The sequence below is a fragment of the Pleurodeles waltl genome, chromosome 8 (assembly GCF_031143425.1).
Source record: "Pleurodeles waltl isolate 20211129_DDA chromosome 8, aPleWal1.hap1.20221129, whole genome shotgun sequence".
In the NCBI taxonomy this organism is placed as follows: Eukaryota; Metazoa; Chordata; class Amphibia; order Caudata; family Salamandridae; genus Pleurodeles; species Pleurodeles waltl.
Genome location: NC_090447.1, coordinates 1,390,988,744 through 1,391,015,732, shown reverse-complemented (window position 1 = coordinate 1,391,015,732; position 26,989 = coordinate 1,390,988,744). Strand labels below are relative to the sequence as shown.

The 26,989-nt window shown below is 43.4% G+C and overlaps 1 protein-coding gene across 1 annotated transcript in view; it reads right to left on the bottom strand.

Annotated features, from left to right (window-relative positions):
• The window catches only part of SMCO4 (single-pass membrane protein with coiled-coil domains 4), a 128,156-nt gene that overhangs the window by 45,045 nt on the left and 56,122 nt on the right, over positions 1 to 26,989 (bottom strand). The window contains exon 2 of the mRNA XM_069202447.1: positions 15,994 to 16,036. The gene's annotated coding sequence lies outside the window, so the exon portion shown is untranslated. The remainder of the gene's footprint in view (positions 1 to 15,993; positions 16,037 to 26,989) is intronic.

The following is a 26,989-nucleotide window of genomic DNA, read 5'->3' as shown; positions in this document are numbered from 1 at the left end:
CTCCTGTGCAGCATGGCTAAAAGTTAGTGGCGTGGAGTGGGGGGAGTAGAGTGGATTTGTTTGAATGTCAGAGTGGAGTAGGAAGATTAGTGTTGTTGAGTAGAGGGGAGTAGGGTTTAGTGGCAGAGTGTTGCAGAGTGGAGTGGGGCTGAATAGGGTGGAGTGGATTGAAGTAGTGGGTGGATTGGAGTAGAATTGGGTGGATTGGACTGGGGTGGCTTGAGTGGGGTGGGCTGTAGTAGGGTGGTCTGGAGTGGGTGGATTGAAATGGGATGAAGTGGATGGGATTGGGTTGGATTAGAGTGGATTGGGTGAGTAGTTCGGATTGGAGTGATAGGAGTGGGTGGGCTGGACTGGGGTGAGGTGGATTGTGACAGAGGGTGGACTAGAGCAGAATGTGGTGGTTTGGAGTGAGTGGATTGGAGTGGGGTGGGGATGATCGGAGAGGGGTGGACTCGAGTGGGGTGGGGTATGCTGGATTGCACTGCAGTGGATTGTATTGGGGTGGAGTGGATTAGAGTAGGGAGGATTGCATGGAGTTGGGGTGGATTGCACAGAGGTGGGATGATTGCATGGAGGTGGGATAGGTGGGGTGGTTTGGATTGGGCTGGGGTGCACTGGAGTGAGGTGGATTAGATCGTGTGGGGTGGACTAGGGTATAATGGGGTGAATTGGACCGAGTATGGTGGATTGGACTCAGGTGGGTTGGATAGGGGTGGGTGGACTGGATGATTGGGATGGGGTGTATTGGGTTGAGGTGGATTGGACCGGAGTGGGGGATTGGATTGGTGTGGGGTGGACTGGATCGGTGTGCTGTGGACTTGATCGATGTGGGGTGGACTGATTGGAGAGGGGTGCACTAGATTGAAATGGGGTAGATTAGGGTGGTTTGGAGTGGTGTGGATTTGACTGGAGTAGGGTGGACTAATATGGCCTGGACTGAATAAAGTGGATTGTACTAGAGGGGTGGATTACACTGGAGTGAGGTGGACTGAGTAGTGGTGGTCTTGATTGAGTGGGGTGGACTGGATTGGAGTGGGCTGGAGAGGGGTGGGTTGGATTGGAGAAGGTTGGATTGGAGTGGGGTGGGATAATTGAAGTGGGTGGGATGAGTGGGGTGGATTGGATTGGAGTGGGATGGAGGGGGTGGGTTGGACTGTGGTAGGGTGGTTTGGAATGAAGTGGGGGTGGATCAGACTAGAGTGGGGTGGATTGAACTGGAGTGGGGGAGACTGGAGTGAACTGGACTGGGGCGGATTAGGGTGTGATGGATTGGGTTGAGGTGTATTGGTTTGGAGTGGGGTAGATTATACTGGGGTGGATTGGACTGGTGTGGGGTGGAACGGATCAGTGGGGTGTACTGGGTTGTAGTGGGGTGGATTGGAGTGGGGTGAATTGGGATGGAGTGGGTTGGACTGGGGTGAAGTGAATTGGATTGAGGCAGATTGTTTTGGATTGGAGTGGGTTGTTTGGGATTGTAGTGGGGCAGGTTGGAGTGAGGAATGGTATTTTGGACCGACTGGAGTGGGCAAACTGAAATGGATTGGTGTGGGGCAGATTGTTTTAAATTGGAGTGGTGTATATTGTTTTGGATTGAGTGTGCAGGTTTTTTTTTTTTTTTTAGATTGGAGTGCGCAGATTGTTTTGGATTGGAGTGGGCCGGATTGTTTTGGATTGGAGTGGGGCAGATTTTATTAGGGTGGACTGGATGGCAGTGGGGTGGACTTGATGGGAGTGGGGTGAATTAGGGTGGGAGTGGGGTGAATTAGGATGGAGTGGGGTGGATTGGAGTGAGATGGATTGGATTGGGGCATATTGTTTTGGATTGGAGCAGACTGGGGTGGGGCGGGCTGTCTTTGATTGGAATAGGACAGACAGCAGTGTGGCGGATTGGAGTAGGGCAGATTGTTTTAGATTGGAGTGAGGCAGATTCAAGTGCGACAGATTGTTTTGGAGTGAGGTGGACTGGAGTGAGGCAGATTGTTTTGGATTGGAGTGCAGCAGATAGCATTGGGGCAGATTGTTTTGGATTGGGCCAGATTGGTGTGGGGCAGATTGTTTTGGATTGGAGTCAGGCAGATTACTTTGGACTGGAGTGGGGCATATTGATTTGAACTGGAGAGGGGCACACTGGAGTAGGGCATATTGTTTTGACTGGAGTGGGGCAGATTGTTTTGGAGTGGTGCAGGTTGCTTTGGTTAGGGTGGGGCAAATTGCAGTGGGGCAGATTAGATTGAGGTGGGTTGGCTGGATTGAAGTGGGGTGGGTTGGAGTGGACTGGTGTGGGGTGAAGTGGGTTAAACTGGGGTGGATTAAAGTGGGGGCAGATTTGAGTGGGGTGACTGGGATGTACTGCATGATTATGTGTTTCCGAGATTAAACATAACAAAGAAACCCTGTAGCTCTGCAATATTTCGAACAAGTTAATTGTCATCTTTTGACAAGAGCACCCACGAGCAAAAACAAAAGAAAATATGAGTGGAAAGTGAGAAAAGATTAGTTGGCAAAATAAAATTAGTTTAAAAAAATAAAACTTTGCTTTTTTTTTTTTTAATCCAGCTGGGCATGTTTTTGCTAGTCATAAGCCTTCTGTTTCTGGGGAACTAGAAGTTAAAAAGAACAAAATAGTACCTTGAGCACATCGGGAGCAGCAGACAGGCACTAATTAAGTTGAATCAATTAGCGTTTGGTCTCTGCTCCACACAGAGGAACGGAAATGAAGGCAGGCAGCCTTGACAAATTATGAGGCTGTTGGTAGAAATGGGGTTGCTAGTTGGCAGTGGTTTGCACTGTGTGCGAGTAGGGAACCTCACTCTAGTCGAGGTAAGGAAGTCACACAGTTAATATAAGCCCTGCTCACCCCTTGGTAGCTTGGCACCAGCAGTCAGGCTTATCTCAGAGGCAATGTGTAAAGTATTTGTGTGTACACACACACACACACACACACAGTGAAAACACCACAAAAGTACTCCACACCAGTTTAGAAAAATAGCCAATATTTATCTGAGTGAAACAAGACCAAAACAACAAAAATACACAAGTAAAGATATCACTTTTTGAAGGTTTAGACGAGTGAATGGTTGTATCTTTTTAACACACAGTACCTGGGATGCGTCAAAAACTAAGCCAATGCGGGCCGCAGACAAGGTGAGGCTTCGAAAAGCAAATCGGTGCATCGGTTCCTTACTGCCCTTGGGAGGGGATGCGTCAATTCTTTCCTCACAGGAGAGGCATTGCATCGGTTCCTTACTGGCAGCGGAGGTGATCCTTTGATTCCTTCCCTGCATAAAAGGTGATGCAATTGTTTCCGGACATGCAGCCATGGTTCCTCACTGTGGTGCAGGAGCGATGAAAAATTGACACCCCTGGGACGATGCATGGAAAATCCAGAGGTGCTGTGTTGATGGAGCCGTGGGGAAACAGGCGCTGCATCAGTTTTGCAGCCGCAAGACAGGTGCTGCGTCGGTTCTTCAGTCGCAGGACAGGCTCTACGTAGATTTTTCGGCCATGGCGACTTGTGCATGGATTTTCTTCTTCAGGTCACCAGCTTACAGGACTCTCAGCAGAAGAGCCCAGGCACTAGCAGATGATGCCTTTGATGTCCTTGAGACTTCTTAACAGGAAGCAAGCTCAGTTAAGCCCTTTGAGAACCTTGGAAAGTAAGATGTAGAAAGCAAAGTCCAGTCCTTTCACTCCCAGGACTGGAGTAACAAGCAGCAGGCCAGCACAAAAAAGCAACAGGCAGAGTGGCAGTCTCTTCTACAGCATCTAACTCTCCTTCCTGGCAGAATTTCCTCAGTCCAGAAGTGTTCTAACTCTGTGGTGTCAGAGGTCCAGTACTTGTACCCATTTCTATCTTTGAAGTAGACAAACTTCACAGAGAAGCCTATGTAGCTTTGTAGTGCAAAAGACTCTGCCTTTACCTGTCCTGGCCACAGACACACTCCTGTGGGTTGGAGACTGCTTTGTGTAAGGACTGACACATCCATATTCAGTTGCAAGTGTCAGCTACTCCTACCACTCTAGGTCAGGAAGACCCATCAGCCTAGTGATGGGCCATCCGGATATAAAGAGCACACCTCCGCTCCATTTGTGCAACTGTCCAGAGTGAATAAACAAACAGCCGAACTGTTATCCTGACCCAGATGTGTATTCAGCAGATAGGTAGAGGCATAGAATGGTTAAGTAAGAAAATGCCCACTTTCTAAAAGGGGCATTTTCAAACTTACAATTGAAAAACTAACTTCCCCCAAAGATTTATTTTTAAATTGTGAGTGCAGTGACACCAAACTATACGTCTCTATCTGCTCCCAAAAGGGAAATTACACCTAAAATATATTTCAAGGCAATCCGCGTGTTACCTATGGGAAAGACAGTCCTTGCAATAGTGAAAAACAAATTTAGCATTATTTCACGATCAGGACATGCAAAACACAACAGTACATGCCCTACTTTTTAAGTACATTGCATCCTCCCAAGGGGCTGCCTTGGGTCTCCTTTAGGGGCAACTTACAAGTAGTAAAAGGGAAGGTTTGGGCCTGGCCAGTGGGTACACTTTCCAGGTCGAAATGGCAGTTTAAAACTGCCCACACAGACACTGCAGTGGCAGGTCTGAGACATCTTTACAGGGCTACTCAGGTGGGTGGCACAATCCATGCTGCAGGCCCACTAATAGCATTTGATTTACAGACCTTGGGCCCACATGGTGCACTATACTAGGGACTCACTAGTAAATCAAACATGCCAATCATGGATGAACCAATCACCAATACCATTTAGAAAGAGAGCACTTGCACTTTAGCATCGGTCAGCTGGGGTAAATTGCCCAGAGCCCTAAAGCCAGGAAAACGACATTCAGCACAGGATCACCCTGCAAAAAGGGCCATTTCCAACAGCGGTAAAGAAGTTTGGCACGCAAACCAACAAATAGTGAGCGACAGGCGGGATCTATACCTTTTACTATACCCAACAGTCTCTCGCAAGCAAGACGCATGCGCTAGCGCATGCACTTGCAGGCTCAACCATAAAAATGTCAAGTATTCACAGAAAATTAAACAAAAACTTGCCCCAAAACAAACAGTATCCTTGAAAGTATTAGAATTTTAATACAGATTATACTAATCAGAATCTGGATTAAACAAAATTTAAGTATAACAGAGCTGATACTTATTCCATAAAACATTAAAATCTACATAGGGATTTATGTGGTAACCTGCCACGTTTCTGCCATCAGCATTTGAATAGGGTGTGGGGGAGGACGGTGAAATCAGAGATCTCAATTGTGCTAATCAGATATGTGGGACTGAACCCGTCTTGCTCCATTTCGATATGGGATGCTGTCTCGCATCCTTAACTTCTACCCTGCATCTCTAATAGGGAATGCAAAGATACAAAAGTCAGAGCAACAAAACCAAAGCCAGGACTGGTCAGCAGCTCTCCCCTGACCTGGAATATCCTGTGAGGAACATCCTATATTACTGAAATCTAGTTCAGTAAAACAAGCAGTAGCCAAACCAATCTGCAGAAGCAACTAGTTGCTTTACTTTGAACAGCAGGTTTTGAAGCTTGACGTTATTCTAGACTCACAGATTGTGCAATATTCTGCAACCTAGTGCCAAAGAAATTAGTCTAGAAAATAAAGTTTTATTTTGGATACCCAAGATAGGTGTACTTTGTAGGACTCATGAGGACCTCAGCCACGTGCCCACACAGTGCCACCTTTAGTGATTAACGTCCCCGGACTGTTAGCACATGCTAGGCATCTGAAGCTTCTCTAAAGCCAACCCAACAGAGTGTGAAGTCTGTAGTAAAATATCAATCAGTCAACATTTTCAACACTCCTGCTAGCTGTAACAGATCACAAGCTGTGATTTATGACATCTGCAAAACTGCCTAAATTGAAGGGTAAAAGCTTTTATAAAGGCAGACAATGCCATTATCTTCATTGAAATTCTGAACAAATTTGTCGTCCTCAAGAGAAGCGCCACTTCTGTCAAATTGCAGAAAAATATAATATACAGACTGCCATTACCATGCACATTTCATTTAGAAGAAAAGATTGAGTATTTTGCAATTACGAATTTCATGCCAAAAAGTGGAATGCTGTTATAAATCGACCAAGGCTGACACTCTCATGAACCAATAAGGAGCCGTGGAGACAATCTGCATGTTCTCCCTGTAAACTGTAGCCAAAGCGTTTGGCACCTACTGCCCTCCTGGGAATTTCCAGACCGTATACTTGCTGACCAGGGAGAGGGTGGGCCGGGCAACTGACCTCTGACAAAGCTAATATGTTTAAAGTTTGTCTGCCGTGTACATGTCGTATAAACGTCAACCTTGTAACACTAAAATGCTACGAAAAGCAGTTAAATGAATGCTACAGAAAACAAATCAATCTTTTTCCTCTGGCATTTATCTCTAAGATGCTGCTGTCAGCACCTCCTCTCCAGTGCTATCAGGAAGTTCGCTGACTGATTTCAGATGTAAAATAGTCCCCTCATACTTTCCAATGGATGTGGAAGGACACACCCAATCAGCAACCAGAAAAACGTGAAGAGTAAAATCCTGCTGTGGGCTCATTCCAAGATATGACTGGCAATGTGTGAAGGCAATCTATGAAGGTTTTGCAGCAAAGGAAGCCACTAGCTGGAGGAGGCGGACTCAAACCCCCTTCAAATATATTTAGAATACACTATATTTCGTCACGAATGGCACTGATGCGGTACACATGAAGCCTATAAATTATGAAAAGAGAATGGTCTAACAAGCAGCAAGGTTCCTAGTCACAAAGCAGACAGCCCACACTGCAACTGGGCTGCAAAAGACCTATCTGTTGGCCTAATTGCCTCCTCTCAGGTACACATAATCGAGATCTGCTGAGATTTACACCTGCAAAAAAAAAAAAAAAAAAAAAAAAACTTCCGGCTTGCTAAAATCCACTATAAAGTCTCTCAGAGGTTTAGGATTAGGAATTAAGAGCCAGATGTACAACCTTTTGTTTTGTGACTCGCAATTTGCAATCCATTTTGGAATCGCAAATTGCGAGGCGCAAAACAAAATATACAACAGTATTAAGTACACTGTTTGCGATTCCCAATGAGGTCGCTAATTACCTACCTCATCAATATTCATGAGGTAGGTCGCAATTTGCGAAACCCCTTGGGAATAACAGCACTCAAAGGGATGGTGGCCTGCAGGGGATAGCAGACCACCATGTCTGTGACTGCTATTTAAATAAAGCAGTTTTTTAAAATGCTGAAAATGGGCTGCATTTCAAAAAGAAAAATGAAAAACGTTCTTTTCATGTTTTCAGTGTAGGTAGTAGTCCGTGGGAGCACTGCCTGCTCTTAAAATTTTTTTTTGCTACTATTCACAAGGGGGAAGGGATCCTTTGGGGTCCTTTCCCGTTTGCGAATGGGTTAGCACCAATTTGAAATCGGTGTTAACTGAGATTGTTTTGCGACCGCATTCACGGTCACAAAACAATCATACATACCACTCAGATTCGGTACATTGAAGGGACGCTCTGAACACGCCCCTTCCTAATACCGAATCACAAAACACAAATTGCGATGCGGTAACAAGTTACCGATTCGCAATTTGGGCTTTGAACATTCCCCAAAACATTTTTCTAGTCACAAACGAACCGATTCTGCGAACTGGCCCATTTGCGATTAGAGAAATGCTTCGTACATTTGGCCCCAAGTGTGCATAATATAGAGAGTTATCTCTGCCATGCAAGAGAAGTGAGAGAGGAATCGAAATGGCTTGGATAACGATTAGAAGTCTACGAATGGAACATGATGGCAATAAACTGCCAAAGATAAAAAACTATCATGTTTGGGCCGGTGTTAAATGATGAACTGCATTTAACTTTGGAAATATAATATTATATATAATGGCAATTAAACCTTCACAATATAGGTTTGTGAATAGTCTGGATAAATAAAAGAATACTTAGCATGGTCAATCCTGCCTCAGAAATATGTGTGAATGGATTACCAAAAAAGGATGGAATAAGTGCATTTCCAGATTTGTTATGGAAATGGAGCAACCCCAAAATTCATAACTGTTTGGAAGCATGGGTTTCTCCTCCTGAGCAAAAAACTAAAACAGGATGGTTAACATGTAGACCTCCATTATTGGATATGTCGTCTACTAACAAATTCCTGTTCTGGTGCAATAGAGGTCACTCTAACAAAGAGACCAGACGCTGACAAGGCATGTTTAGCACTGGTACGGTGTGGTTTCTAGAATTATGTAACAAGTTATATTCAGCCGAGTGACGTTAAGGTGAGCTGATGCAGTGTCAGAGAGCACTCTGACTGGATGCTATTTGGAATGCTAGGAGAGATTGAGAGTGCATGTGTGGATAAGAGACCAAGGACAGCGGAAGGCTGTAAGAAAGTAGATTATTTCAGATGGGCAGTTACTAATCTCAAGGAATAACAGTAACTTGTCAGGATGAACCCCAAAGTCTCTAAATTAACATGATCCCAGCCCCATGGTAGTTATGGTACAGAGGAGACAGGCTTAACTTAGGGCAATGTGTAAAGTATTCATGTAGTACCAGAACAGTAATAAAGTCAAACCATCAAACAATAAAGATTCTTAATTAGAAACATGGAGTAAATTGTAATCACCAAAATGACAAAAATTAAATAAGAGGAACTGGAGTTCTGATTTTTTTTTTTAAAGCTTTTGTAAAAATAGCGCCAAAAAACAATAGGTGCCAATTGTAGTCTATGGAAGCTGTAGATCGGGATCTAGGTACAATTTCTGGCTGATCACAAAGCAGAGCAAGTTCGATTCACCAAGATGGTTTATACTAGTGAAAGATTTTACATTCTTAATCTTTTTTATGGAGCTCAATAACCTGAAGTTGTATCTGACGAAAGTGCATCAAAATTAGACATTTTTGCGGTGAGTTTCCCCTGACTGCTCCATAGGTCTTTGAATTCTAAATATTTTCTAGGACACCACTTTCCACGGTTTCAGGAGCAGCTCTTCTGGGTCATTTCTAAGGCTACCATGACCTCCGGAATATCACATGGGGGCAAGCACTTACTCCACCAGAGGCCACCAACAAGGTCCAGCAAGGGCCAGCTTTAGCGTAGGTGGCGCCCAGTGCGACAATCTTTTTTCGTGCCCCCACCCAATGACCTCCTTCTCAGATTTCCCTCACTACCACCCGGCAAAAGTGCCCCTCATCTCTCCATAGCCCCTCTCTCACTTACACTTCATTTGTTTTAACGCGCTAGTAAAGGCTGGCTTTACCGATCCACTCAGCTATCCACATAAAACATAGTTCTGTTCTTTGCAGTAGGCAAACTAACCCTCTGCGCTACTTTATATTGAGTAAAAACTGCCACTAGACAAAACTCCAATCTCTCTCTCTAGCAAGAACATCCAGGAGTTATCTTGGAATTTTAATTGCTGCCTGAAGGCTGGACGTACAAGGAACTTTTCAGCAGGTGCTTTTAAATCGCAGGTTTTGCAAGTTATTGTTAAACATAGCGCCCCCCTATCCAGGTCAGCACCTGGTGCGACCGCACCGGTCGCCCCGCCCTGTAGCCAGCCCTTGGTCCAATCCAGGTCCAGTTGGCACTGGTAAACAGGTCACTTGTGGAAAAAAGGCCTCTTGCAACTTGAGTTCAGTGCACTGATCCTTAGGGTCCACGCATTTGTAATGGGTGCAAGAGGAAATGGATCCAGTCCCTCAGGGCTCCTCTCAGGTCACAGCGAGCAAGGTCCAGTCCTCTGCTATTGCTCCACCAGTCCAGAACATGTTCTAAGGAGGGTACTATGGGATGAAACATTTATATCTGGTATCATCAAGTTGTTGCCGGGTACCTCCTGGCTCTTCCCTAATCAACAGATTAAACATTCCCAAGGGTAACTGTACCCACTACTGCAAACAATCCCACATAGCACCTTACTCCTAAAATTCAAGATGGGAAAAACCCTTCCTTTGTTGTGGAGAACCCGTGCACCCACCCAAAGGTATGGCCGAGGAAATGAACAATCTCCTTCTTCAGCGGGCACTCCAATTCGGTTCTGTGGGTAGCTTCCCTCCCATTGCGTTTAGCTGGGGGGCAAAGGGTTGCCTTCAGCAAGTCTCACTGTACATTTAATTGTGAAAGGGCAGGACATTTTACAAGTTAATGAAGTTCCTGGGTCCACCTTAACTGGTCTTCTTGCAATACACCTCCCCACACCCAGGTCATTGTTCCTGCACTGGGAACAGTTTTCACACATTCTTATAGCAGACCAACTGTCAGTAGGCTAATTTTAATAGGCTGACCAGAGGTTCTGGCAGGTAAAAGGTAACTTTCTGAAAGTTGCTTTTCCTAAATATTTATTTAAAAAATCTGACTTTACCATTAAATAGGATATTTACTAAATAAGAATAGTCTAAATAACTTTTGTAGGCATTTCCTATCAAAAGTTACAGATTAAGGTTTATCATACTTTAACATTTTCTAGGATTGAGCAACAGTCCTGACAGTGAAAATAGCTTTTGGAGCCTCGTGTTCCACTTTTAAATATCAGGCACCCTACTTTATGGGTTAGGAGGTGTACTTAGGAGTGACCAATTAAATGTTTATAAACAGGGTTTTCCATCTGTCAAAAATTGTTATTTTGACAGGTCTGTACAGCAGGTTTTAAGGCTGCTGTAGCCAGGCTACACAGGGTAGGTCTGAAGTCATGTTTGCTCTGTCACTGTGGTGGATCGCACAATCAGTGCTGCAGGGCATAAGCGACATTTAACTTTCCATGAAATGGGTGTAATTCTTTGCCAAATACTATCGACATCAGGGATAAGTCAATTAAAGGGGAAGCACCAGCACTTTGCTCCGGGAGGGCAGGGGTAAATTACATAGAGTTCTAAATTTAATGTGAAGCACGCATAAATGGTCATTTACTACAGAGGTCAAGCCTGCTTTTCAAAGGAGAGCAGGTCGAAAATCAGTAGCTGGATTTTTGTTTTTCTGGTAATATTGTATTTATTAAAAATTACTCTATTCATACAAATTGGTTGGGATTTTTCTTGTGTTTTCGCTTAATTACGATTTCTATGCTGCATATATAGTTTAAACACTGACACAAAAGCAGTCAGGGCTAACTTCGAGGCAAGCTACTGGAGAATTAAGCGCAGGTTAATTAAGTGGCTTTTGTGGTTTACACTTACAATGACTGTGTTTATTATTTGAGTGGGGCTTCCACCCCTCTGAACTAAATCCCACGCTTCAAGGAAAGGTGGGTGTCAATCCTTCATATGACTGTAAATGTAAGAAGAACTACTGCTTCAGGATTTAATGAGTTTTGAATATCATGCAGGAATTACTATTTAAATGCACACTACCGGTTAGGTGAGGCCACTGGGTGATGTGGAATGACAAGAAAAAGTTGTTTACAATCATTACATATACTAGTGTAACAATGACAGAACTTCAGAGTGATTCAATATTTGCAATAAAGGATACGCATTTATTCTCCATTACCCCCTTGGGAGTGAGGTTTACTCCTTGAATGGGTGGCAAGACAATAATGAGGAGGGGGAATGATGGAAAATATTATGTAACTTAGGGCCAGATGTATCAAAGGGCTTTACCCATTCTGTGTCTATGGGAAAATGTGTTCGTACATATGGCCCTTAGTTGTTTACAGGCAAAATGGTGATGATGGGTCACCGCAATAACGACAAGCTGTGCAACTTATGATGTATGTGACTTGGGATTCTCTACCTTGTGTATGGAATTAGAATACTATCAGGGAAGTGAGTAGCATACTGCATTACCTGAATCTGTGCCCATTAGATATACCATTTTTCAAAGGAGCATTTAAAGCCAAATAAACTGAAAGGGCGGTGCGAGAGGAATGTGGGTTGGGAAGGAGAGAAAGGCGTTAGCTCGTTTAAACAATCTGTTGGACAGACCTGTCCGAAGTGATGGGAGCTGGGGAGTAAATGCAATATTCTGCCATTTACTGACCAACCATGAACCTAGAAAGTCAAACACAGTACAAGTTGAGAGGGCTAGCACTGATTTAAACTAGCCCCTGGAATAGCCTCTGAATGTTCTGTATGAAACTGTTCAACTGGTGTCACTAGCCCAGAGAACATACTATGGCATGACTGTCCTTTAACCGTGGTACCTTCTCTACCTTACACTACGTGGCTCCAACGTTTTCAACTCCAAAATGCATGACACACTGGAAACATGGGTAATTTCACACTGTGCTATTTTTTTTAGATGTATTTATATCACCTAACAATCTTCTTGGACCCCACTGCATGGTACTTGGGCTTTATCTGTGTGCTGCTTTTTTCATCAGCAATTAAGATGCTACTAGCACTGAGTGACAGTATTGACGTCTAATACCTGGTATTATATATTCCCTTTAGTCGCAAGAAGCTCCGTCAATTCAGCACGTCCTGATGAGGACACAGATTTGTTTACAAACTTTGAAACTTACTGATTATCTTTTTGACAGAATGCCTAAAGGATCATTTGTGTGGAGTTCTCTGCCTCAAAGGCAAGGTTGGTGTCCCTGCATATCATCTACAGAGCCACATACTCCTGGCATAGGCTGGGGGCTATCAACATAAATTGGGTCCTGATTTGCTACAGAACTTGGAACACGACAAGCACTGTTGGGAATCCATACAGAAGACCAGAGTCACATCGTAGTCCGTATCCATCTCCCAGTGACTCTCCTGGAGAAAACTCTAGTGTACAAATGTTCTGATATTGCTTGCTCTCAGCACTGGCTAAGATGTAGCCAAGGCAGGCCCTACTGTTCAAAGATGGCAACTGCCAGGGAGCTCCCAGGCAGACTGGGAGCCTGTGCCTACTCTCTCCAGCCCGGCAACGCAGTGCCGGGCTAGAGAGAGCACAGTGCACACGTGTGTTTGGCCGGCCCAAGACGGCCAGCCAAACATACATGTGCAATGAGGGAGAGTGCTGTGCTCTCCCACTTAGTGCTTGTCACAGCCTGTGGCCCCACCCCTTTTACTACAAAACGATAATAAACAGTTTATTATAATTTTGTAGTAAAAGGTTTGCAGTTGCTGCTTCTGGCGGGGGGCGACGCTCCTCCGCCCTAGCGAAGGAACCGCGCCTGCTCCAAAGACTCAACACCTTCTGACACAGGATCCAGGAACCCACTCTGCCCGGCTTGTTGCACTACCACATGGCAGCTGTGCAACCTATGAGAACCTGCATCAGTATCCCCCAAAGGCTGGCAGGAAGGCGTACAGAGACAGCTGGATTGTACAAAGCACAAAAGACTGACATGGAGGAAGCAATCTACTGGAAAACTGAAGTCACTACTCTCCACCCCTCCCAGATGACATCAACCCAACTGTGACATGTCTATAACAACGCTGATGTCTGGCTAGAAAAGAGAGGGTTGGCGCAAGTAAGGTTGGTGTTCGCCTGCTACCAGAAATTATACTAAACATTTCCAGGCACATGTGGATTGGATCGGAGAGACATCCCCCTTGATGGGTCCAATGGATGCTGAGGATACCTGCAGGGCCTACATATGCCATCTGGTGTACAGGACAAGAAGGATGCACAAGGCTAAAAGGCCAAGAAGCTTCACAACCATCCTCGCTGTGACTCGGAAATGAGCCTTAAACACTGGGACCACACACTGAAAATTCCAGACTCAGTGTTGAGGCAGAAAGGTTTTGAACACCACGCAATCCAAGATAGCCCCCCTGAAGGGAAGTCTCTGCTTAGGGCTCAGGTGCAACTTCAGCTTGCTGATTGAGGAAGTCAAGAAACTGGCTGCCGTTAATCACCTGTCTGCGAGCAATTACGGTGAGACAACCTTCAGCAGCTAGTTTACAAGGTAGGGGATTAATTTATCCTTGACCTCTGAAGAGGGGCTGCGATCACTGTCATCACTTTTTTGAACACCCAATGTCGAATTAAGGTAAGATCAAAGGCCAACACATCAAAATGGAAGTTCCAACCCTACTGGGAACCTCAACAGCCTCAGTGAGAGTACAAGATGGGTATGATATCCATGGTCTTGCAGGGTGAATATTTTCAGTCTCCCAGTGCAGAGATCATCTGTGCCAGGGTGAGCATGTTGAATATGCCCTTTTTTCAGAAAGGCTTTCAATGGCCAGTGATCCAGCACAGGTCTGAGGCCTCAATCCTTATTCTGCACAAGGAAGTAAGGAGAGTAGCACCCCTTACGCCTCTCTGAGCCCAACACTCGTTTGATAGCACCCTTAGGTCATAGAATATTGAGTTTTTGCATTAAAATGGAGACACGATCTGCCAAAATTTGACCCGAAGGGGGGTAAGGGAAGTGAGGAAGAAATGCAGGGTAGGAAGTAGCCCCTTTGAATAAACTGAAAAACTAAACAGTCTTATGTGATGGCATTCCAACCAGGGAGGAAGTGTCGGATCCTGGGCCCTACCCAGCGGACTGTGGATTGCAATGGCAAACCAAAGCAGCTTGGGTGAAGCTGCAGCAGGGGAGGAATAGGTAGATGACGACCCCTGCTGGTGTGAATGGGTTTTACTACATCCACATCCTCTGCCTTGAATAGGCTGGGGGGTGGCTGCTGTACCAGCTGAGATGGTTGGTGTTGCCAGTAAGCTAGGTCTCTGCAGTAACCTCTAGATTTTCTGTACTGCTGGTGGAATTGGCAATAGCCCTACGGACTCTGCTGTGGTTCACCTATCTTTAAGGCACTGAAGTGCTGATTCAGCCTTTTCTCCAAGATGTCTAGAGCAGTCAAAGGCAATGTGTATGAGCAATTCCTGGAAACTGGCTGAGAACATTCTGCTGCCTGCATCCAAACGGGTCATGTAAGCACTACCTAGTCCTGAAAGAGCGGCCTACTGTCCAGGCAAGTGCACACTACATATTCTGCTGCATCCTGACTGCGATAAAGACATGGCACAGGCTGACGGTGGTGCAGGGTCAGAGGCTGATGTTGGGATTGGAACCAGCAAAGTTGACAGTGCAGCTAGCATGGAAGACACTGGTGTGGACCCTGGAGCCACAGAGGAAGCCTCTATCTGCATCCGTACTGGCATGGATGCAGGTCTCAAGGCAGTAGCTGGCAACATCGGAGGGTTTGCTGGCAGAAATTCAACTGGAGACCCCTGCGGGCCAACAGGGCCTAGAGGGGCACCAGAGGGAGCAGGCGGCATCTGGAAGACCTGCACATGGCCTCTTTGAGGATGGCCCTTGAAATTCGGGGACTTCCGGATCAGATTCACAAGACGCTGGAGTCAAGAAGCGTTTTAAGTGTTGCCCTAGTGACTTCTGGCCTAATATCGAGTGACAGGACCTGAGAAAGTTCAGAGCAGAGATCTGGATTCATGCGGAAGGGCGTGGAAAGAAAGAAATTTAAGTCAGTGCACATGTACACAGGCCTGGTCTGCCACTTCAAGATGGTACAAGATCACCGCATAGTGCCAAAAAATTCTGGATCCAATCTGACACCAGGGATATTCGAGAAGCGAGGACTCGGTAGTTAGAAGTATCAGAAACACAGACCATTAAGAAATAATTGCAAAAATAACAAGACAGAACACAGGTGACCAGTTTCTCAAATAATAATTATAACATGCTCTTCACTGGTAATATTCAGTTTGTGCCTAAAACACTAGGCCAACACTTGAGAATCACTGCTAACACCCTGTTGAATACCTTGACAGGCACTTGTCTCAATGTTAACTCCTCTTAAGGACGAAATGCTGCAGCACTGACAAAAATACTAGTTACAATAGTAAGGCATGTCAGACACTTGAAAACAATGTAAAAATCAGAGCCTGTTGCAACTAGGTTCCTAACCTATGTCCTAGATATTCTGAAAACTCAGACCAAGTAAATAATGTTAGTAGTGCAAAACTCTCAACATTCCTGTATCTTCAGGTGAGTCTTAGGGTAAGAAAAAAAACATTTTCTGAACAAGTAATACGTTATTTGCCAATTGCAATTGTCTTTAATTTTACATACCTTTTAGAAGGATGAAAGGATCAAGTCCACCTTGTATTTCCCCCTGAAAATACAGAATATGAATATTATATCTTGATTTGAAACCTTCCTCGAACAATGTTCTTAATGAAAATAATAACACTGTGATTCCTGCCAGTCTTGTTGCATCGGAGTCCTACAAAGAAGAACACGGATGCATTTTTTACATTAAAATGTCCTAAAATTCACAATGTTAAATAACGATACATTTTGCAAGTTGCAAAAGACAGGTTATATTAGAGCACAGACCCTTACAAGCCTGCAGCGCTCCTTGCTAAACAGCGCACAGTTTTACCAACGTCCACCATAAAAGCGAAAGAACGAGAAGGAGAGAAAAGAGAAGAAAGAATGCTGAGAGAACATGAGAAATAAAACAACATATTGGTGTGACTCGGGTAGAAGTGAGTTTCGGAGAAAACAAAATAGGAAGGACAGACCTCAAGAATAGAGTCAGGAAACAGAGGTGGTGAATAGCAACATTGAGATTTTTTTTCAACGTAGATGAAGTTGGTACATATCTAGGAGCGGATCCTGGCGCACCACAAAAGATGCAGGTGGGATAGTTTTGGCAAAGAAATATCAGAAAAAATAAGCTCATCAAGCATGGACGTGGAAATGGTGAAGAATATTGTGACCACTCAGAGTCAATAAAGCAATTGGTTCTGTGTAGTTTAGGGCAACAGGGGCATGGTATTCAGCCTGATCACCAAATTACCTCTTACGAATGAAAGTCAAAAAGGCCAGCCCTTTCCCTGAATTCCAAACTCCTACACTCCAAAGGTCGGCCCAATTGTTGTTTTTCTCCTAATGCATCTAGTGGCAAACTCATTCAATAAACTTACAGGACATAAGGCTGCGTTTCTATTCACTTAAGACATTTTGACAATATCAGACTTGAAGGACAAGGTCAGACTTAATCCTTGATGTCCCTATGGATCTGTAATACCCACTCCAAGTAGGATCAGAACTTTATTAACACTGATCCAGACTCCTCAAGGACACCTCACAGACTAGGCTCTCCAGGGTTCGTGACATTTTAAGTCTAACTTCAGAACAATCTATTGACCAGAGGGTGGAGAGGGGGAGGAGAAAAGGGATAGAATGTACCATTTTTACAGTAATACAAATTCTCAAACTAGGTAAGAAAACTGACTGGATTATTATAGTTATTTTATATAAATACTACAATACATAACATTGACAGGAATTCTTATTTGGTTTGATATCCGCATGTTTCAGAATATAACCCATGTTTTGGAATTTGTTTTCAAATACTTTTTGATCAATGAATGTGATTGGAGAACAAGAATCTGTGAACACATTTACCTTGATACCATCAAGCACAATATCACACGTGGGGTAAGTGTTATCCTGATTAATAGTTATTATACATTACTAATACAATACATAACATTGACAGGAATTCTTATTGAGACCCAAGGTTATCACTGAGTAATCACAACACAGTCACACGCATCTTTATATCCAGAAGCACTGGTCTCCCCGAAGCCAGACAGAACCATATCAGCACTTAAGGATGCTGAACAGTGGAGATTAGCAATTGCCCAAGATATGGGATCACATAAAGGGTACAGTGTACAGTTTTCATGAAAACCCTCATGTTAACCAAACTGCAATCCTTGGTTTGGGCTACGGGTGCAGTTTACTATTCTTCCGCAAATTAGGACAAAGCAGAGCAAAACATTGTTGAAGGAACACTGGGAAATAGCTAAAGACTGTTTTGTACATTCTCATCTTGTTTTTTTTAAATATATGTTACAACAGACCCATTTATGGAGGACACTTTACACTGCCAATCATGTGCAGCATCTGCTTGGAAAGAGAAGATCCTACTCACAGCACCGGTCTGCCCTTTCAGCAGACCCACGCACTATAATCCTCTGAGAGAGGGTTGATCATTCCCTCACAGTTCCCACCCTGCTTAACACCCATGACATGCTCTTATGGAATGGCCTCACCAATACTGATATCCAAAGTCCCTGCCTACAGCATTTATACAGGAGGCTGTCGCCACTCACAGTATACCGCCAGTTATGTCTTCTAGCCAGTCACCAGCTGCACAAATATTTGTTTCAAGATTACAATAGTGATTGCTTCAGCTTATCCTGGCTAAATTGGTAAAACTTCTTACTGTTGATGATTGTCTATCAAAAAGGGGGCATGCTTTAAAGGTGGGTCCCTGGAATTTACTTAACCGATGCAGTCTCTATATGGGTACCATTGGGCTTACAGCACTGAGGATCAACCAGGAAGAGACTGTCTAATTGGTTATGGGTGCAAAGGTTGTCTGGACAACATTAACACAAACATCACCACCAAGATCTCATTAAATTTAATACTTTTTAACAACCATAAAAAATTTTAAGGCAGCAAGTTACTCTTTTCACTTTGTTGAACTGTGTACAGTAGTGACGGTGACGTGGGCAGGTGATAGTAGGTGGACTAACCACGGGGACAACAGCGGAATAAAATGTTTCACTCCAATTAATGCAATTAGATGAGTTTCATGCCTACATTTCCCCTTAGTTTATGGACAATACAGGATTTACATGTCCTTGCAATAGCGCATGGAATGCCAGCCGCGCTTTCATCTTGGTTACTCTTCTACTAGGGTCAGGATTAGGAACATCCACAGCACTTAGGTATTCGACAAGCTCACATAAAGAAAGCTTTTTATTTCTATTGTATGAAATTCCTATGATTCTTCTCTCTATGCAGAGCAGCAAAGTGTGAGGACAATATGGGCGTATGCATTTCTCTGTGCAAACCTTAATACATCTGCTTGAATGGGGGTGAGACGCATGTCAGGACATCCATTTACTCTACTCCAGGTACAAATGGATGGTATTTTCAGAGCTCAAATCTGTCATCGTTTCCTTGGAATGGTAAATATTAGACCACTTTCTGGCCTGTAATAGACAGCAATTTGTGACTAATACTTACAGTCTAGAGCTCGAAATAGATGTCTGGGCTATTCTTTAAGTGGATTAGCTACCTTTACCTGGTGCGCTCTCTGTCTAAAATGGAAAGCCCTCTCCACAGCGCACGTCTGGGCATACCCGACGCACTTATGGCGGCAAAAGCAAAGCAAAACACAAATGATGGACGGAATGCGGAACCAATCAAACATTCACCCCCCAGTCACAGATCTGGGTTTAATCCATCGTTCTTTTGCGCTTCTTTTGTTATGAAGGAAACAACTGCAAATGTAAACAATATTTAATTTTAGCGCTTGCTGCAGCAGTTGCTTTACTTTGTATAACTGTAAATGACAGACATTACTATTACCCAAATAACTGCTTCTCATTTGAGTACTCCCTGTAAGACACACCCGAGAATGCATTACTACTGTCAACTAGTTTTCCAGTACCTCATGGTGACCCTGGTTCCATGTAGCTGCTCTACTTATTGAAGTCTCTCTGAACCCTAGAGATGGTAGGACACCGAAAGACTCACCCAACTCATACACAGGTGATAGGACTGAACTTGGAGCAATTATTGCTACCCAGCAGCACACCCACCACAAATCTCCACGAATGCATCAGCTGTCTAGCTTCTGTAAGCAGCGGATCAACATCGAAGAATCTACAACCAATGACAAGATGGAGTTCACTTCAGAATTGGTGATATTTGAGAGTGCTTGCATTCGTACGAAAAGTAATGAATTTATACTTCTAAGATTTTATTTATTTAGTTTATTTGTTTTATAACCAGCAAGTTTTGTCAGAGAGTTTTCCATTTCAAAATACTACGCTGGCATTTCCACCCTCTGACTTTACGCAAAATAGTAGTGTATTTTAACGGCTTAATGCTAAACCCCAGGATGTGCCCAGTATTTCTGCACGAACTAGGACTTTTCGTCCTATGAAGTCACAAGAGACAACAGGATCAGAAACTCTAAAGCAGACTACTCGTGTCCTGTTACTGCAGCGAAAAAAACTGTAATTTCCGCAATTTGAGACGAAACCACAAATGTGACAGGCAATGTTTGAAATAATCACGCCACCCATCAGAGGCACGGTGTTCTTTTACTGGGTGTCAAATATGATAACAGAACAAAAGGCTAAGTAACAGCTTTTCAAGTGACTTCACACAGTATCCAAAATTACAAATCACCTGCATCCCACACTTAACATCTATATATGGAGATATAAAAAAAAAAAAACTTCATATGCAAAAGAATTATCTCTTGCTAATGGAGAGAAATAGAAATCCATAGCACACGTAATGCTTTTAAATCTAACGTTGTTTAAAGTAAACAATAAGCAACAAGCACTGGCAAAGCCAATAGGTCTCGCGATTCAGTAATACTTTTTGCTAATCTGCACTAGTGAAAAGAAAATGCTTGTCTGCTGAAGCAAATCAGAACCAGCAAAAAAAAGCACGTTGATGTATACATGTGTCGTCACGCAAGGGCATGTATTGACCATGATGCTTTATGTGCATATAGTTATGATGTGGCAGCCATTTATGTTTTTTGTGTTTTAATATGCTGTACCAAAATGGTGGACACCTACCTTGGAGTGGAAGTTAAAAAGGAGTGGACGTTAAAAAGGAGTGGTCCGGTGTCAAATTGCTGCTGCAGAGCTCTCCAAATTCCAAGAAAGAAAAAAAAAATACAAGACTCGGAAGCGGGCGCAATGGCGGAGTGTGGGTAGTGAGGGGAGTGAGGAGAGTGAGCAGCAGGAACGAGAGAAACCAATGCAGAAGCAGGATGAGGAGGATTTATATATTTAAAAAATCGAAAATGTAAATAAAAACACTTGACCTAAGCAAGTCAACTCAAAGCGCCCCAATTGCCATGCGCGTGAGCACGAAGGAGAGACAGATAAAGAAAAAGAAGTTCGCTCGCAGTCAAACATATCGGCAAACGTGCAATTATCCATGTAACAGGGTAGGTCCCCAAAGCGGTAACAAAACCGGCCCACTACGGGACAAATGTAAAGCCTTTCCCAATGTGAAAGGATTTTTGAAAGGCAAGCCCACAAAGGAGTTAAAGTGATGGGCGTGAGGTGGGCGTGGATAAAAGCCCACATAGATACCAACACGTCAGGAAAGCAACGCTTGTGCGCTGCTATGCGCAACCTAAAAAGACAAATAAGCAGAATAGGGAGAGGTTAGGGAAGAACTGATCAATACGGAGCAAGGCAACAGCATTATCTTTCTCACTTACCATAGACTCTTCCCCCACTTCTTGTTCATCAACTATAATTGATGAATATATTGCAATAGTCCCATGCTCTGGATGGGCAACATTTATCTTATCTTGGGCTTTGTGAACTTCTTTCACTGAATAACCTGTATACATAGGCTCCTACGTGAATATTTTATAGCAGCTCTACCAGACAGGTGATGCAAGCATCAGCCTCATGCCGCCAGTCATCAAACTGACTGATTTTCACAGCAGCTTTAGACGTCCTAGTGGTCCACTATGGAACTGTGGCAAAGCCAACATAAGGGCTTGCCCCAACTACATGAAAGACTCTCCTTGATTCCAAGCCGGTCTGTTTTCTCTCCCCTTTCTGCATAATTTCTTGGAGTTTTTATCATGGTTAACCTATAATTCAGACCTCTTAATAAGACAAGGTGCCCCATGAACCTGGCTAGAACCCAGAGGTCAATGAAAATGTTCTCTGGTGACCAAAAGACAAAATGGAATTTCCAGGGACTGGGCGATTCAGTCTCCCACCAGGTTCTACGGCACAAACCAGTGGTCTTTGTAGGAGGGTGCAAGACCAGGGCTGGAAGGCCAGGACTAGCTAATGGTTTTCGCCTTAGGTTACGATTATGACCTGCTATGGAATATATTTTTGGTTACTTTCTCTCTACCATAGTAGACATCCAGGTGTGGTGTGGCCTGGAAAAAACATCAGCTTAATCATCTTCTGTGTTCGGAGTGATCATGCAATAAAATATGGAACAACTGATACACAAGATAGTAAAGTTTCCAACTTAGGAGTTGCAGTGTAACTAATAACTCGCCTTCCGCGACACTGCTTAATACTGCATTTTTGTTGTTTCTAAGCACTGCATTAGAGATATTCCCACTGCCACATTTAATGGTATTCAATATACCAACATGAGGAGGATGCAATGCTGAGTTGACCTTGAAGAGATTCGACCACATTACATTAAGCATCATATTCCACTACAATAACTTATCGTCTGTAATGATTTTGACTAAACAAGCCTCGCTGTTGTTACTGTCTGATCACAAGGCAACACATCTTTATTTTTCTGAAAATTACAGCTACAAGGTAAGCTGTAATTACAGCAAGCAAATGTTTTTAGTTTAAAGGAGAGGGTATTTCTATTTTTCTTCCTAAAAAAATCATCACATTAGGAACAAAAATGTATCTTTAATTCCTCGTTTCACTTCCAACTTCTAAACGTCGATTAAAATACCAACTTCAAAACTTCGACTTCCCGGGATAGAAACGACCCTCCCTGAGGTATTATGGGGAGTCCTTTCGAGGATAGAAATTGTCCACCGAGGGGCATAAACCCCATAAGATTTCCTCGCTTCCAGAATGAATAAAACAATATCTATAGTTAGATTTCTACAGGTTGGTTCTTAAATGGTGTTGGTACTGCCTCTCACACTGCACAGAAAAGCACAATTGAGAGTTTAAAAGAGAGTTAGGGTTCAGAGTGATTTTTGATGGATTCCGACCAGAGGAAAAAAGGATCATACCTAATTTGAGTGTATGACTTTTTTTTTTTTTTTTTATAAATACTACCACTTACAATTTTAACATTTTAAGTTGATAGCTAAGAGCTTCCATAACACCACACTTATGTGTGGCTTTGTGTCTGCAATTTAAGGTGAGGAGTGTAAACCATGTGGCTGCCCTCTGTCTCTTTCAGTCGCATTAATAACTTCCTGTTTTTAGGAAGCGCTACGCCTCAATGCACAGTCCCCGTAAATTAGAAAGGTTCAGCGCATTTAATACGCGAGCATAGAATATCTTCTGAAAATCGCATTGCGCACCCGATGATTGGGATCTATTGTTTAATAATAAACTAAGCAATTACACACTTGAAAGGCTTTTTGGAAATGAGCAATTTCCATGTTGTACGTATCGCACAGCAGTGCGGTGCAGCTCAAATGTACAAGGATAGTTTTGAAGTGGAGTCCTAGCTGTATTATATGAATTTACAAGAAAATAACGAGACACACAACAGCGCTACTCATTACAACGCAACACAACTTGCAACATACGCAACTGTATTACTATACTTGCGATCACTTAAAAGTTGACAATTAACAATTTGCTCTAAATACAATTAGCTTGCCCCAATATATTGCTGCTTTACCATCCTCTGCAAGCTACAATCCTAAGGACACCTTATTATATGGCTGACAACATGAGATCCATTATTAACGCATGCACAATCTCATCCTCTAATCACTTCTCTAAGGTCTGACCTAGAGAGAGGAACAGACGTCTCGACAACCTTGTTTTCCAAAATATGCACAATAAAAATGAATGCATAAATACAAGGGCTTTAGGTCAGCCCTCTTCATTCATTCATTGATCTGATCAAGTGTCATTCACATTATGCTTCCTCCCACCACAACATGCAGCTGGATTCTTGTGAATGGGGGCATTTAGCCCCATTACATGTGCACGCATCTCTGCTATGGAGTGCATTTTGGGGGCAGGCTGGAATGCCCAGACTGCTGGACCTCTCCTTGATTTTGATATTTTTAATCTTTATTTTTGCATATTGTACATATTTAAAAAAAACTGCAGACTTGACAAAGCCAGATCTATCGGCTCTGGCAGTGTTTGTTATACATGTATTTCTTTTTCCTATTTTTTTGTTTATCACGAGTCTGGGTTTCGTAAATTGAGGCTCGCTGTCCACTGAGCTTAGTCGAGAGCAATTACAGAAGAACCGATGTGTGCACGTACAGTTGCATAAACAATTACACGAGTGCAAAGGCATGAATGGTGGTTGCAATAAACGCACAGTTTGGAGATTACAAGCCACGCACAACATAGTGTTTTCGATGGTTCTTAGGTCAAGGTACGGGTTACAGTTAGAGAAGCAACGCAGCTTGGTTACAGAGTGATGCGGCTCTTCGCAGGGCGTAGTTAACGCTGTATACTACGCCTTTACGCGTAAAGTCCTAAAGAGAAGCACATCCTGCGCACCTGTCGCTGGCTGTGCGTTGTTTCTCTATCAGCTTAGGTGTAACACGTTTTTAAACCTCCGTCCTTCGGTTGCACTTAGGATACAGTGATTGACGGCCACAAAGAGCGGGCTGCCTTGCTTCCTTCACACCGACACGTATCTGGAACGTGACATTCCTTTTTTTGTAAATACTAGGCAATTTCCTGGCTGAAAATAGTTTAAAAGTAAAAGATCTGCCGTGGAAACACTACATTTTCTTTTGGGTGAAGGAGTGAGGAAATGGTTGCGTGGTTATATGGTACGGAGCTCTTCCATCGTCACAAAGTTTTTTTGCTTATTTACTTCATGTAAGAACACTTAAACATCCTCATTCTCTTCTCTGACAAGGTAGGCGTTCATACTTTGAAACATTTTTTATTCCTTATATTTTTTTCTTTATTCTAGTACTATATTCTGGATTTAATAAACCAAACTTCAACGGTAAAAATAACCATGCAGCAAGATGACAATTCTAAAATAGTTCCGAATACTTCCTATATGTGTAACAGAGTGACATGAAATATGCAGATACCAGACAGGCTTTGCCAGATGCTCCTGTAACACGCCTCGACCAGAAATAGTAATTCTTCGACTCAAATATGTGCCAAACTAAACCCGCATTCCCACTGAATTTTTCAGACACAAAGTATCGGACAATCCATAAAGAAAAAAAAAAGAAAGCTTATCTTCCTGTTATCGTGTTTTCTCAACTTGCAAGCTCAAACATTTTTACCCATTAATAAATGACAAATAAATAACTCGGAAGTTAGTGAAAGCCTCAGCTTTTAGCTCGTGGGCCTTTTATCCTGTCGGCATTTCTTGCTTGCATTCCTGCAGAGTCTCACCTTGTAAAGTCTAGGTTATGGAGCCCGAAAAGTCCAGATCATGCGGTGAAGGTGTAGATCAAAACAACACCCGTGGGGTGATGCAAGTCATTTACATGGTGCACAAACATGTATTGGTGCACAAATGCCTGTGAAAATACTTTGAAAGGCAGTAACAGCACTCATTCATATAAGTAACTTAGTTTGAGTTAGATTCACACACACGGTTAACAAACCTGGACAACTAGCCACCCGGCTACCACCCATGAAAGCACCTATGTATCCAGCACAATGTGGCCCATTCCCGCCATGGGAGCATTCATCACCGACACACAGGAACGGGCTTTGTGGCCCTTGAGCGAATGTCTCAGCTGCCCCTGCACAAAATCAAACCTGTGAGCTAAGTCATATTTTCAAATAATTATTAATTTTACAAGGTATCGGGCTCCTTAAAAAGAAAGACCATTACGTTTCGAACAGAAGCATCACTGCATCCCATTTAACATAAAAAAGTGTCAACGATAAACTGGAGAACTTGATCAAGCGGGCATCATCAAAAAGGTAAATGGGCTCACCGCCTGGATCTTTCCAACTGCCACAGACCATGCAGACAGAAACTATGCACAAAACATTCACCTTCTTAACCCAGAAATAAAAAAAAGACTGCCGCATCACAGCCACATTAGATGATTTTGTGGCTAAAGTCAATAGGTCGAGACAGTTCTCCAAGATCTCACTAGCTTCTGCTAGAGTGAGATTCTTGGTACATGACAATATTCTCATCCCAATGGCCAACAGGCGATACAAGCACCAACGTTTCTGCATCACAGGTGTTGCTGAAGTCGTCTAGAACTATAGCCGAGAAGTGCTGCCAGGGCTAGCAGGTGCCACCAGAGGACATCCCAACCATCAGGTGGGTGAGGACCAGTGCCCATTCCTGCAGCCTCCTTGAACTAATGCATAACTACACTGAGGCAAACACCATTAAGTCTCACCCAATGAAATTATCCCCAAGCCGGAAAACATTATGGCCACCTAGGAATGGTCTCAAGCACTGATTTGACAATTGGCCAACTGATCTTTCATAAGACATCAAATTCCACGGGATACAACATAAATGCCTCAAACCCAGGTACCCGCAAGCTAATGAATGAAGCAGGGCACATCATGGCCACTATCGAGGAGGTGATATGGTTAGCTAGAACAGAGGGTGGAAATCTAGAGTCGCCATTCGCAAGTTTCTGTCTGAAGACATAAACAGGACCACTAGATGCACTTCAATCTCTATGACCATGGGGTGTCTTGTGACTGGTTCCAGACATCACCATCCATGACATAAGGTGCTCACAGTTTGGAAAAAAAAAAAAAATGAAAGAACCAGTCTGAGGAGTCACCACCACTGGTCAGACATAATGATGGAATCTTGTATATACCACCTCAGCAGCAATTACTGGACACTCTTCAATGTGATGCCTTGGGGCGTCACATAAACTGCAACCTTGGACCCAACCTGATGAGGTGGGAAAGTAATAAAGTTATATCTCAGAATGGAGCATGCGGATTTCTACAGTCCTTCACGCATCATCCTACATGCATGGCAGACTTTGGAGGAATCAATGACGGTGCGATGGAAGAATGACTGGATGGTGGCACACTGCCAGAAAGACACTGACATCAGATCTTGAAGTCACCTTCTTTCTTCATCCTAAAGATATGACTCTCCAAAATCCATTCAAGTTCATCCAGTCTCTAAAATGTCAACCCCCAATTCTTTCTGTAGCCACAACCCAATTCAACTCAAAGGCTGTAGGATTTTACACCATAACCATCTCCTTCCTAGCAAACAGACTTTCTCCGTTTCACATCAAGGTGGCAACTGCATTGTCACCCCGTGGCCACAAACCAGTTTCACTTATTTTCTTTTTTGCTCAATGTACCCTTCCCAATAAATT